This window comes from Parasteatoda tepidariorum, chromosome 6, assembly GCF_982258835.1.
Source record: "Parasteatoda tepidariorum strain Cologne lab strain chromosome 6, Ptep-v5.0, whole genome shotgun sequence".
In the NCBI taxonomy this organism is placed as follows: domain Eukaryota; kingdom Metazoa; phylum Arthropoda; class Arachnida; order Araneae; family Theridiidae; genus Parasteatoda; species Parasteatoda tepidariorum.
In genome coordinates this window covers 58,747,095-58,759,218 of record NC_141760.1, presented here as the reverse complement: position 1 = coordinate 58,759,218, position 12,124 = coordinate 58,747,095, and the positions used below count along the sequence as shown (strand labels likewise).

The 12,124-nt window shown below is 27.7% G+C and overlaps 1 protein-coding gene across 1 annotated transcript in view; it reads right to left on the bottom strand.

Moving 5' to 3' along the window:
- LOC107440268 (uncharacterized) overlaps window positions 1-11,140 on the bottom strand; it is a 177,401-nt gene extending 166,261 nt beyond the window's left edge. Inside the window, exon 1 of the mRNA XM_016053147.4 lies at window positions 10,920-11,140. The gene's annotated coding sequence lies outside the window, so the exon portion shown is untranslated. The remainder of the gene's footprint in view (window positions 1-10,919) is intronic.
- Between the last annotated feature and the right edge of the window lie 984 nt (window positions 11,141-12,124).

Sequence of the window (12,124 nt, the reverse complement as noted above, 5' to 3'; positions counted from 1 at the left end):
TCAATATTCCCTTTATGTATTCCTAAACACATTAAAAAATAATATCACGCTTCGAACGATAAACTACTGGCAACAGCACTGGCAGGCAAATTCTTCGGCCGTAAATCTCCCACGCCTCTTTATATTTATTTGTTTTCTGTTCTTAAAAAGTCCAAAAGAATCCTGCGCCATTTTTCTTCCACGGAGACATTTTTGAGACAATAAGAAGCACGTGGGGCATTTTTATCCACTTTAAGCTTTTTATTTTGGGAGTGCGTTATTTTTTATTTTATTCCTCAATTTTTTTTCACTCGATTTCTTCGGTAGTTGGATACAGAAAACAGTGGGAGTGAGAAGGAGCTACGTGAAATTTGTTCCCGAAAAGAAAATAAATAGAAGAGAATGTTTTCGGTTGGTGTTTTATTTTGCAATAACAGTCATGAATTGTTCGTTTCCCTTAATATGATTAGTTTTACGGTTGCACTTCACAACTAGAATGTTATGAAAGAACGTGTTTTTTCGGTGGAGAGGGTGGAATGAAAAATTGCCGAGACGGCTAAGCATTGAAATAATTTAAGAAAAAAAAAACTTGAAATTTCAATTCAATAACATTATTAGTCCCTTATACATTTTTATCTTTATGTTCGAAAATAGGTTTATTGATTTAGATAGATTAAATAAAAATACAGACGCTGTTAAAGACTATTTGACGTAGGAAATTTATAACGTAATTCACAGTTAGTATAACAATTTAATAAATTATTATTTTTAAATTTCTATTAAAGGTCAGTTTGGCTAAACTCTCTCTTCAAAATCACAAAAGCTTATTAAAGAAGATTTTTTTGTTTTGTTTTGTTTTGTTAATCCAGGGAATAAATCATTCACCAGGGTCCGATTAAAAGAAAAATCATTTTGTGAAGGGTCCGTTTTTATGAAAAGATATTTTGTGAAGGGTCCGACCCAAATTTCTTCTAAACAGACCCCTGCTAAGTATTTCTGAACTCACATTTTTCTATACTTTAAAATTTAAATTACTTAAGAACAGACTTATATAAAATTAAAAACTTTCTGAGAACACAAAATCTCAATTTAAAAACTTCTCTGCATGCAATTTATTGATTCTTGTAGTTTTAACCCTTCTGCGCCACCTAATTTTGACGAAATTTGTTCGAAAATCACTGATTTTCTTTAAAGTGTTTCAATTTTTATAAAATTATATATTATTATACATTACATAGCAGTTTTTAATATTTTAGCAGTATTTAAATATATATGTATATTTATATATTTAGCAGTTTTCTGTAGTTAGCAGTTTTTTGCCGTTATTGTTATACAACCATATATTTAGCATTGACTTAGCAGTTTTTAATATTTTAGCAGTATTTAAATATATATCTATATTTATATATTTAGCAGTTTTCTGTAGTTAGCAGTTTTTTTGCAGTTATTGTTATTTATTGTAATTTGCAGTTGCAGTTATTGTTATTTGGGTCCGTTAACGGACCCTTCACAAAATATCTTTTCATAAAAACGGGCTTCACAAAATATTTTAACTTAAAAACGGACCCTTCACAAAATGATTTTTCTTTTAATCGGACCCTTCACAAATTTTTTTATCTTCATCATTATTTTGTTAATCGAATAAACCCTTTCCAGGGCAGAAAACAAGAAAGATGGATGTAAACGAATTAAGTTTTGTCTTCGGCAGACGATTCTTCCATTATTCGTCCGAAATTAATATTCTGCGTTCAGCAGTATAGGTTAAATACCAAATATTTGTATGTTGCATCTCTAATTTAGAAGCAGCAATTGTTGTTTATTTTTTAAAATTTAATTTTTTTAATTATAATTTTACAGTGTTGAGCATAATCTTGTATGTCTTTACAATTTAAAAACTCCTTGAAAAAGTTTTTTTTTTTGCAATAACGGACCCAATTTGCACAAATTCATAAAAGCGGACCCTGCTTGAAAGAATGTGAGTAATTTTTTCACAATTTCACGAAAATCGGACCTTTCACAAAATGTCTGGACAGACCCCTGTTTGTAGTTATTTAACGTTTGGCCAGACGGGCAAGCCATGTAAAATTAGCGTGAGATTCAACGTGTTAAATTATATGAACATGAATTTTTTTTAAGAATTTTTACTTCTCCTAACCAAGATAGAATTACTCAAAACATTTAGTTTGTTACGTTGACCCTAATAAAAAAAATATGTTTCCTGTTTCATATTATTAGGCTAACTCTGTGAGCCAATATGTTAAAATGTCTCCTTAATTTTGAACTAAAGTAAATTTCCAAAAGTAACCATCTTTAAGAAGCAAAAAATCGGGAAAAAAGACAAGAATAGCGGTAGAAAGAAGCAATCTCCCTAAATGATATTTTGCGTATGCCAAAAAAAGACAGATAATCCCCGCTGCTAAAGATTTCGTCTTGTCTGCCCAGTACGCTGCATAACCATTAGCGTTGCAAGCCCCCCGTTCCTTCCATCAAAATAATTTAAAAATCTTTTCCCTGTCCTTTTTTTTCTTCAAAAAACATATTCCCTTTTAGATATCCCTCCCAGGAACCGCGTACTTATGACGGCAGAAATAGATGATGGGGCCCCGAATTTAAATCGGATATTAATGGCATGTGCTAGAACGCAGAACTACTATCAGTTTTTTGAATAAGGGGGAGGCTCTCTGACCGATTTCGGGATGGTTCCCATCATTCGATAGGAAAGGAAGGAAGAAAATGCAAAAACGGTAAGGAATTTGCGAATTTTTGTGCTTGCTTTCGCATTTCATCGTTTTGAAGGATGCGATTTTTCCTACCGAGAGAGGTTTATGTTGGAATGCATTTATTTTTCTTCATCGCAGAATTGTCTAAATATTACAAATATATATTAAGTTCAACTCGTGATAGATTTATAGGGCGAAATTCGGAAATTTTGCTGCAGGCCAGTGGCTAGTTGTAAAAATGGCGGCCAGTTTACAAAGCAAGTGATCGCTTTTCGAAAATTAAAACGATTAAAAAAAATTGCTGATATTAATGATATAAGGAATTTACTTTGAAGCGTTTCTCAAAATATGGTTATCATATATTACGAGGTTCATTTCTAAAATAAAAAAGTAGTTAAAAAAAACTTTTTTAAGGCATATTATTATTGATGATATTATATAATAAATAGAATCCTCATAAATTTTATCATTAATTTTTCAGTTATGCCTCACTTTTATACATGAAATATATAACAAAAATCTATAAAGTAGAGAATTAATAATTTTCTTTAAAAAAAATTATTACAAGACGATTTTTTGAAGAAAAAAAAATAATACTAGACTTTCAGGTACCTGAAAAACAAATGAATTCCTGATTTCTTAGGTGTTTTAATTGAATTCCCTGATTTTTCCAGGTGAATAAAATTCACCGACTTCTCCCTGTTCTCCCTGATTTATCTGCTTTGTGGTCAACCTGGCTTCATTAACTTAATATAGGATTCAGTAGTTTTATTCTCGAGTCTCTTATTACTCGTCGTCAGAGTTGTATTTACAAAGAATACATTTTAATGCCATAAGCTGTACAATATACATTTATGATCGAAAATATTTATTTGGGGGAAATACTTATCAAGACGCGGTATATTAGGGAATAGAACATTCGCACCCTATAACAAAACCCAGATTCAAATCCTAGCTGTAGCTGGTCATTACGAATTCTGCTGCTGACTCGCACCAACTACAGAATGGACATAAAAATATTCTCAATGATCATGGGTTAGAGCCCCTTTTGCCCTCAGGCTAACCATAAGAACTTAGCGATCACTAAGTTCTTCTTAACTGCTGTTAAGCTGTAGCTGGTCATTACGAATTCTGCTGCTGACTCGCACCAACTACAGAATGGACATAAAAATATCCTCAATGATCATGGGTTAGAGCCCCTTTTGCCCTCAGGCTAACCATAAGAACTTAGCTATCATTAAGTTCTTCTTAACTGCTGTTAAGCTGTAGCTGGTCATTACGAATTCTGCTGCTGACTCGCACCAATTACAGAATGGACATAAAAATATCCTCAATGATCATGGGTTAGAGCCCCTTTTGCCCTCAGGCTAACCATAAGAACTTAGCTATCATTAAGTTCTTCTTAACTGCTGTTAAGCTGTAGCTGGTCATTACGAATTCTGCTGCTGACTCGCACAAACTACAGAATGGACATAAAAATATCCTCAATGATCATGGGTTAGAGCCCTTTTTGCCCTCAGGCTAACCATAAGAACTTAGCTATCATTAAGTTCTTCTTAACAATTTAAGCTATCATAAGCTTAACTTTAATAAAACGGCACTAGCTCCCAATGAGGTGAACCGGGTTCGAATCCCAGCGATGGCTGGTCGATACGAATTCCGCACCCGGTTCACACCGACCACAGTGCTGACGTAAAATATCCTCAGTGATAGACGGATCATGAGTTACGAGTCCCCTAGCGTCAAGCTAACATTGAGAGGTTTTCGTGATTTCCTCTCCATGTAACGCTAATACAATTTGGTTTTATCAAAAAGTATTGCACGTTGGTTAGTTGGCTCCCTTGTCTTCTAAATTACAAGGCTACGAAAACGAGCACTGACAGTTGTAAACTCAAAAATGGTTCGACTATTCAATGCCGGTTATAATAAAATAAAATCATGGCTACTCATGGCTCAGTTAAAATAAAATATCATGGCTAACTATATTAACTTAGCATTGCATCGCGTATTGTAAAAATTATATTAGTATTTTCAAACAACCAACATCATTTTCTAATAAGATCCATAAATGTCTAGTATTCTAACCAACTTTGTAAACTAGACAGATTGGGGAAGTAATCAGAACGTCAGTAGTTCGAATTTTGTAATCAACACGAAGCATTCGCAAACGTTCTCTCTATCATGTTGTGCAATCTGAAACAGTCAATCCATTATAGGGGCTATTCGATAGCCTTTTCATAAGGATTCCAGTTACACAACGCATATAATAATGGGATAATCAATAATAAATGGGATTGCCAGAAGTTATAGTTGAACCTTTAGTTATTTTAAAAAAAGAATTCATTTATAATGAAAAGATTGGGAGATTTATGCAAGCATTGGTCAGAAAAAAAATTCGATAATTATAAAAAAATATTATAGTAATTTTAAAACTCAAAAATCTATAGTAATTTTTAATTTAACGATCTTAGGAAATATAGAAGCAAAAGAAAATACTTTGAAAAAATAAGTTTTTTATTTAACAAATAAGTTTGAAAATAAACATTTAACATATTCTTTTTCAAATATTTCACAGTTATAGCTACAAATTAAACTAGAATTTTAAATAATTTAAAATAAACAGAATTCCTAAAAACATTAACAGAAGAAATTACAAAATAATTTTTAATAAAAAAGAAGAAAAAAAAACATGTGTTAAAAAAGTAATAAATTATTATATTGATAAAAAAAACGTGATAATTAAAATAATTATTTTAGCAATCTTAAGTCTTAAAAATCGATAATAATTTTTTAACTTAACGATTTTAGGAAATTAGCAGCATAAACTTGTTTTCTATTTTATTTAATTTATGAATTTATTATTATTTTTTTTTAAGATTTGAAACTAACCCCTTAACACTTATTTTTGAAACATTTTACAGTTAGAAGTACTAAAAATTCAAGAATTTAAAAATAAAAATTAACAGAACATCTAAAACAGACCGTCAAAGATAGAAATAAAAATTTAAAAAAAAAAATTTTAAAAAGAAAGAAAACTATGTGTTAAATAGTGATAAACTAATATAAACTTTAAATTATTCATTAGCTTTTATTGATGCAAGCTTACAGAATTATAATATTGTCAACACTTGACAATTTCAATTGGCTCAAATTATATGAAGTGGAAAAGGTCAAAACTTTTAAGTCAAATGTTTTTTTAGAAATTAATATAATTTAAAACTTCAATTTTTGAAATTACAAACTTGAATTTTGAGTATGAACACTCCTTTGCTTTGAAAAAAAAAATCGATAAGTCAGAGTTAGGTAATAAAATGCTGGTTGAATAATAAAAATTGAAAATTAAAAAAAGTAATATTCCTAAAGGAGGGGCAAGTTCAATTTATCAAGAAGCCGGAACAAAACTATCCATTCATTAATTTTATGCACACCATTAAATTGTTTTGGATCAACTAGTTTTCTAGCTACACAACAACGCATTTGTAATACATTATTATACATTCACAAAAAGAAAAATGCCTGTTTGAAACGCTAATTGTTTTTAATCCTTTAACAAAAGACAAATAAAAAAAATTAAGGATGTTATTTCTAATACTGCTTAAAACTGGCAGAAAAAATAGTTTTTTTAAGTGACGTTAATAGTTTTTCAGTTACGTAAGTTTAAAATATTTTATCTTTAAAAATGTGTGTTTTAAAAATTAGTGTTGTTTGACAGAAGTAAAAAGAAATCTATAAAAGAAAGAATATTAAATCTGACTTTAACGATAATGTTTTAAACTGCCGAGTTTAGGTAAAAAAATAAGTTTTTAATAACTATTAAAAGTTTAATTTACAATAAAAAACTGTTTCGATATTTTCTGAATGGTAAAAACAATAAGAATTAGTTTTTTTCGTTAATAAAGTTAAAACGCGAATTAATTCGGATCTCTATATTTCTCAATTTTTTTTTTTAAGGTTTGTGATTTTAAAGCTGTGTGGTCTGGCAATAAGTAAACAAGAACAGCTATCAGGAGTCTGTTTAGAAGAAAGTTGGGTCCGTTAACGGACTCTTTACAAAATAATTTATCTTTTAATTGGACCCTCCACAGATTTGTTTATTTTCATTATTGTTTAGTTAATCGAATAAACCCTTCTGGGGGGGATTAAAGATGGTAGGTTCGAGACGAACTAAGTTTCCTTAAGTTTAAATTCCAAATGTAGTATTCTAAGAAAATAATACTTTTACAAACATCGTGTGCGCGTTCTTAATTAATATTAAATCATAATTTTTTCTGTGAATAAATTATTTATCAATTTATATTTATTCATGAAATTAATTAATAGAATATTATGTAAATAAAAATTAATTTCTGGCAATTCTGTAAATAAAATATTATAAATTTAAGAATTGTTTAAGTTTACTTAATGGGAACACATTAAAAGGGATACATTACTAAGTTGTGGTATATAAAATATGTCAATTGAAATTATTAAAAATGTGAGTGATTTTGTTTCCATTATTCGTCCTAAATGAATATTCTGTGTTGAGCAGTATAGGCTAAATACCAAATATTTGCATGTTGTATCTCTAATTTAGTAGCAGCAATTGTTGAGCAGTTTATTAAATTGTATTGCTATCTATTTATAATCTTATACACTCTACAATTAAAATATAATGCATTATTACAAAAGGTTATGTATTTACTGCGAAAACATTCACATTTTTTTTTAAAGAAAAAATTGCAATGGTTGATAATAGAAAAAATATTGGAGGATTAAGTTCATTACTTTATAACTTTTGTTTGCATTTCTTTATTACTCATTAAATGCTAAATTCTGTGCAGAAAATTTCCACTTGAGTTAATTAGTTATTTTTTTCATTCAAAACATCTACCTACAAATTAAAACTAAATTGATTTAATATGTAATGTAACTAAGAAACCAAAAAATACGCTATTATTGGATGAAAAAAATATATATTTATAGGGGTAAGAATACAAAAAAAAATATCAAAAACATACAGGTGATTTTTAAACAAAAATTAATATATCTAACAAAATAAACGAGTTGCACTAAATTTTAAGAGTTAAAAGGAGAATTTTTTATTTTCGACGATTATAATCTCATTGATTCTAAGAAATTATTATAGTATTTTCTAATTGCATGAAAATTTTCTTTTTCACAAGAAATAATGCAAATTCAAAATAAAAAACTAACATTGTTTTAACTTTTAGTAAATTCGTAAGTTGAAAGTATAAAATCATTTGGATTGACAGTATGTCTCTTTACAATAAAAGTTAGTTTCACTGTATTAATTACTCATTTAATTCATTTAAGCAAACAAATTGAAACAAACAAAATTCAAAATAAATCAAAATAAAGAAATTTAATAATAAGAAATAATTGTTATTAGTATTGAAAGATTTTCTTTAAATTATTTATAACTTTTAAAACGTTATTATTTTTCTTTAGTTCTCGGATATATTGCTTTATTAACGTAATAATATTCAATCAAGCTAATCAACTGGATAACTAACATCTTCTAATAAATAATCGTAACATCTTCGAATAAAAACGGGAAATAAAACACGATTTTTCAATAAAGCTTTAAAAATTAAAGCTTACAAAAAAATTATTAAATAAGGGTTTTGAATTACTAAATAATTTTTAATTCCATTAATCAAACTAATTATTTCGATCCCAGTATAATAGGAGAAATTATAATTTTAATCTTTTTATTTTAATCCTCGTCATTATATTTATTCGATTAAAGTGATAATATTTGAACAAAATAATCGCCTAACCTCAAACACTTATTAATCCAAAAGGAAAATAAAACTTGGATTTTTTAATAAGTCTCAAAGAAATTGTATATTTAAAAAATCAATAATTTTAAGGGTTTTAAAGAACCAAAAATTAAATTTGTTATTTGGGTCTCCGTATAATAATAGGAGAAATTACAATTTTAAGCTGATATATCTTTTAAATATATTTATGTTTGTAATCCAGATACAACATGATAAGAATCATTTTAAAAAAAAACAATTTTAAAGGGTTTGGAATACACACTAATCCTTAACCCTTTCGGTACCAGCATCCTAATATTAGAGACAACTTTACATTACTTTATAGTTCACATTTTTAAGACTTTTAATGGTGCATGCAATAATGCATGCAAGAATAGAAGCATCTATCAAATATTCAAATTTGTCCAGTATAGGGCAGCACGTCTGCAGTAGAGAAGCTTCTAGCCATTTGCAGCATAATAAAATGTATATTTTAATAGTTTTCAAAATATTATTTTAATTCCTTGCATCTTAAAAAATATTATTATTTCCATAGTACAAATTAGGACTCCCTATGCCCAATTCACATCTCTTTTAACTGTAAAGGTAATAAGAAATTGAATGGCAACATAAATATGTTCTACTAATATGACAGCAAGCCTTAGAGCAGAAGTGTAGTTCTTTTGTTCTACTTGTTCTATTAATTACCCAGAAGATTCAAATCCTTAGAAAACTTATGTTTTGTTTTTGAATGAATCAATGATTTTTCTATAACTATTGTATTGTATGTATAATTTGGAAATTTTAAGGTTTTCATTGATTAATTAACAGAATATTTTCATCTGTTTATTCCAAATTACAACACTGGAATTTAATTTTATTTCTTTATAATCAATAAGCGAGGTAAAATGCTGTAAAATCTGCATGAGGTGTTTCAAAGATACAAGATATGATGATTGAAAGAAGTCAAAAAAAGAGAAGCAAATTGGAAGGTTCTACCAACAAAACAACTCCATTTTGTGAGAAATGTGAAGCATTTTTATGTTTTAATGCACAAAGAAGTTATTTAAAAATGTTTCATACAAAATAATTGCAAACCCGACTTCAAATAAATATCCTCATTTTGCTTAATTATCGCCTGGTGTAATCTATTGGCACATTATTTAGTAAATTTGATGTTTGGCAAAATGTTAAAATATTTTATATTTAGGATACTTATATATAGTGTAGTGTATCTAACCAGTCATTAATTTTTTTAACTGCCCAATTCATAACTCAGGGCAGAAGGAGTTACTCTTTCACAAATTAAACTATAGTCTTAATCTTAGTATAATAATAGGTAAAATTACTATTTTAAATTGTTTAATTTTTTTTTAAATATTCATGAAAATAATGGAGGCGATGATGCAAATTAATTACAAAATGATTTAAATAGACAAAAAAAACTAAATCTGATAGTATAGAATGGAATAAATTATGTTTTAATTATAGAGTGAATAATTAATTTTTTGAATAGGAAATAATTCAAAAACATAATGTAGATTGAAAATAAATGAACAAAATACCTTTTTTTATCCTTATTAGAAATTTGATTGAAATAAAAATTATTTTAACTCCAAACTTTAATTTTTTTTATTCTATTTCGAACAAAATAACGATACTATATTTTGAGAATTTAACTTTAATCAAAAAACTAATTTAATAATTACAAAATGTTTAAAAATTTTATATTTTTCTAACAATTGTTTTTCCCGCTAACATTAAAAAATATTAACTCCGTACGATTTTATTAGCGTGTTTATACAAATAGTAATTTTTGGAAAATAATAAGGAGACGAGCAGTATTATAATTTCAAAAAAATCATAATTAATTTGATATTTTGGTATTTAGTTGATAATTATGTAATTTAGAAATAAGTTAAATTAATCCAATAAATATTCAGAAAAATGTTCTGACAAAGTTCCCCCCCCCCCTGATAATATAAATAACAAAGAGAAAATATATACTGTAGCATAAAACAATTTGATATTAGTTAGGAGCGATTAACTGCTAGCAATTTTACTAAAAAGAGAAGTTCCTGTTACTAAAATTTTATATCTCCGACAAATATCTATATTTAAGAGCGATTGTATTTTTAAATATTTGCATTAGGAATATAGTTTGATGCTAACTTTTAGAAACAAATCAGAAATTTATTTAAAATATTTGAAAAAGTAAGCTATTTCAAAGTGTATCCATCCAGTCTGCTTCAAAATCCGCTAGCATAGCAAACAAAACAGCCAAGAGAAAGCCAGATTTTTATCAGCTGGTCGGATAAAACAGGATTCTGTCAATAGCAGAACAGATTCTCCCCAAAACAGATTTAAAACATCCACTCACGTCTGCAAGCGGCGGGCTTTCCCTCACAAAATGTAAACAAAAACTTCAGAAGAGAAAGTTAAAAATGAAAATACTCACAAGCATTTTCTCACTGTCAACCACCTCATGTCGCATGATGTTTTGTTTTAATCCAGAATGTTAACTTGGTTTATTTTTTGGAACCTTTTGACAGTTAAGATAACACTGCACACGTTCAACACAAACAAGCGTACAACGATATAGAAGTTCTGTTAGTGTGAACTGGTAGCTTGCTCTGTGGCGATCATGGAGGTTAGGAAAAGGGAAAGAATTGCTTTGGCGCGGTTGAATGTGAAACTCGCCAAATTCAACCCAAAACATTGGAGTTCGTACTTAAAAATAGAGAGAATATCCTAGAGATTCCGAAACTTTTAATAAAATCTTTCTGTGTTGTTTTTGTCACTTCAGAAACTGCTGTAATATCTAACTAAATCCATGTATGTACTGAAAGAAAATGTAAATAGAATTAAGAAATTTATATAAATATCAATGGACATGATTTATTAAAAAATGATGGAATTTACATTATACAAAATAATAAATTGTATGGTATTAAGAAAATCATAAAATAAAGAACATCGAAATTAAAATAAACTTGCCAATATAAAATCATTGAAAGCACATTATAAAACATTATTATTATTATAATTGAAAAAAAAAAATAAAATTAGCATTAAAATGTATCTAAATTAATTATTATGAAATAAATAGAAAAATGACTGAATTTATTGTGTTCTCAAACTTGTAAAGCACTTTCATGAAGAAAAAAAATTCTTTTTCGGAAATTAAAAAGTAGGCAAACGTATAGAAACTTAATTATTTTTCTGGAAATATTAATTACATAATTATATTGTCATTATTTTGTTAGAAAAATTCATATAAATTCTAGAATGACGCCCACTAAATGTTTCTCATTCTGAATAATTTATTTTAAATGTTTCGAAAGTTATTGTAGAATATAATAAACATCAGTTCTTTATTTTTTTTTATTTATTTATTTATTTATTTATTTATTTGTTAAAATTAAATAAAGAGGAATAATAGCACTTTTAAGTTCCACCTCCATCCAGGATCCGATCAAAAAGGATCTTAAAGAAAGACTTAGTAAGATATTTTTCAGCTGTGATTAATCATTATTAATTGCTTTCAATTAGTCCCTGATTATTGTTAGAATTATTTTTCAAAAAAAATATTGTTGTATAATGTTTTATAAATTAATGCTGTTAATTAGTTATAAATATTATTAGCATGGCATGTGATATTAT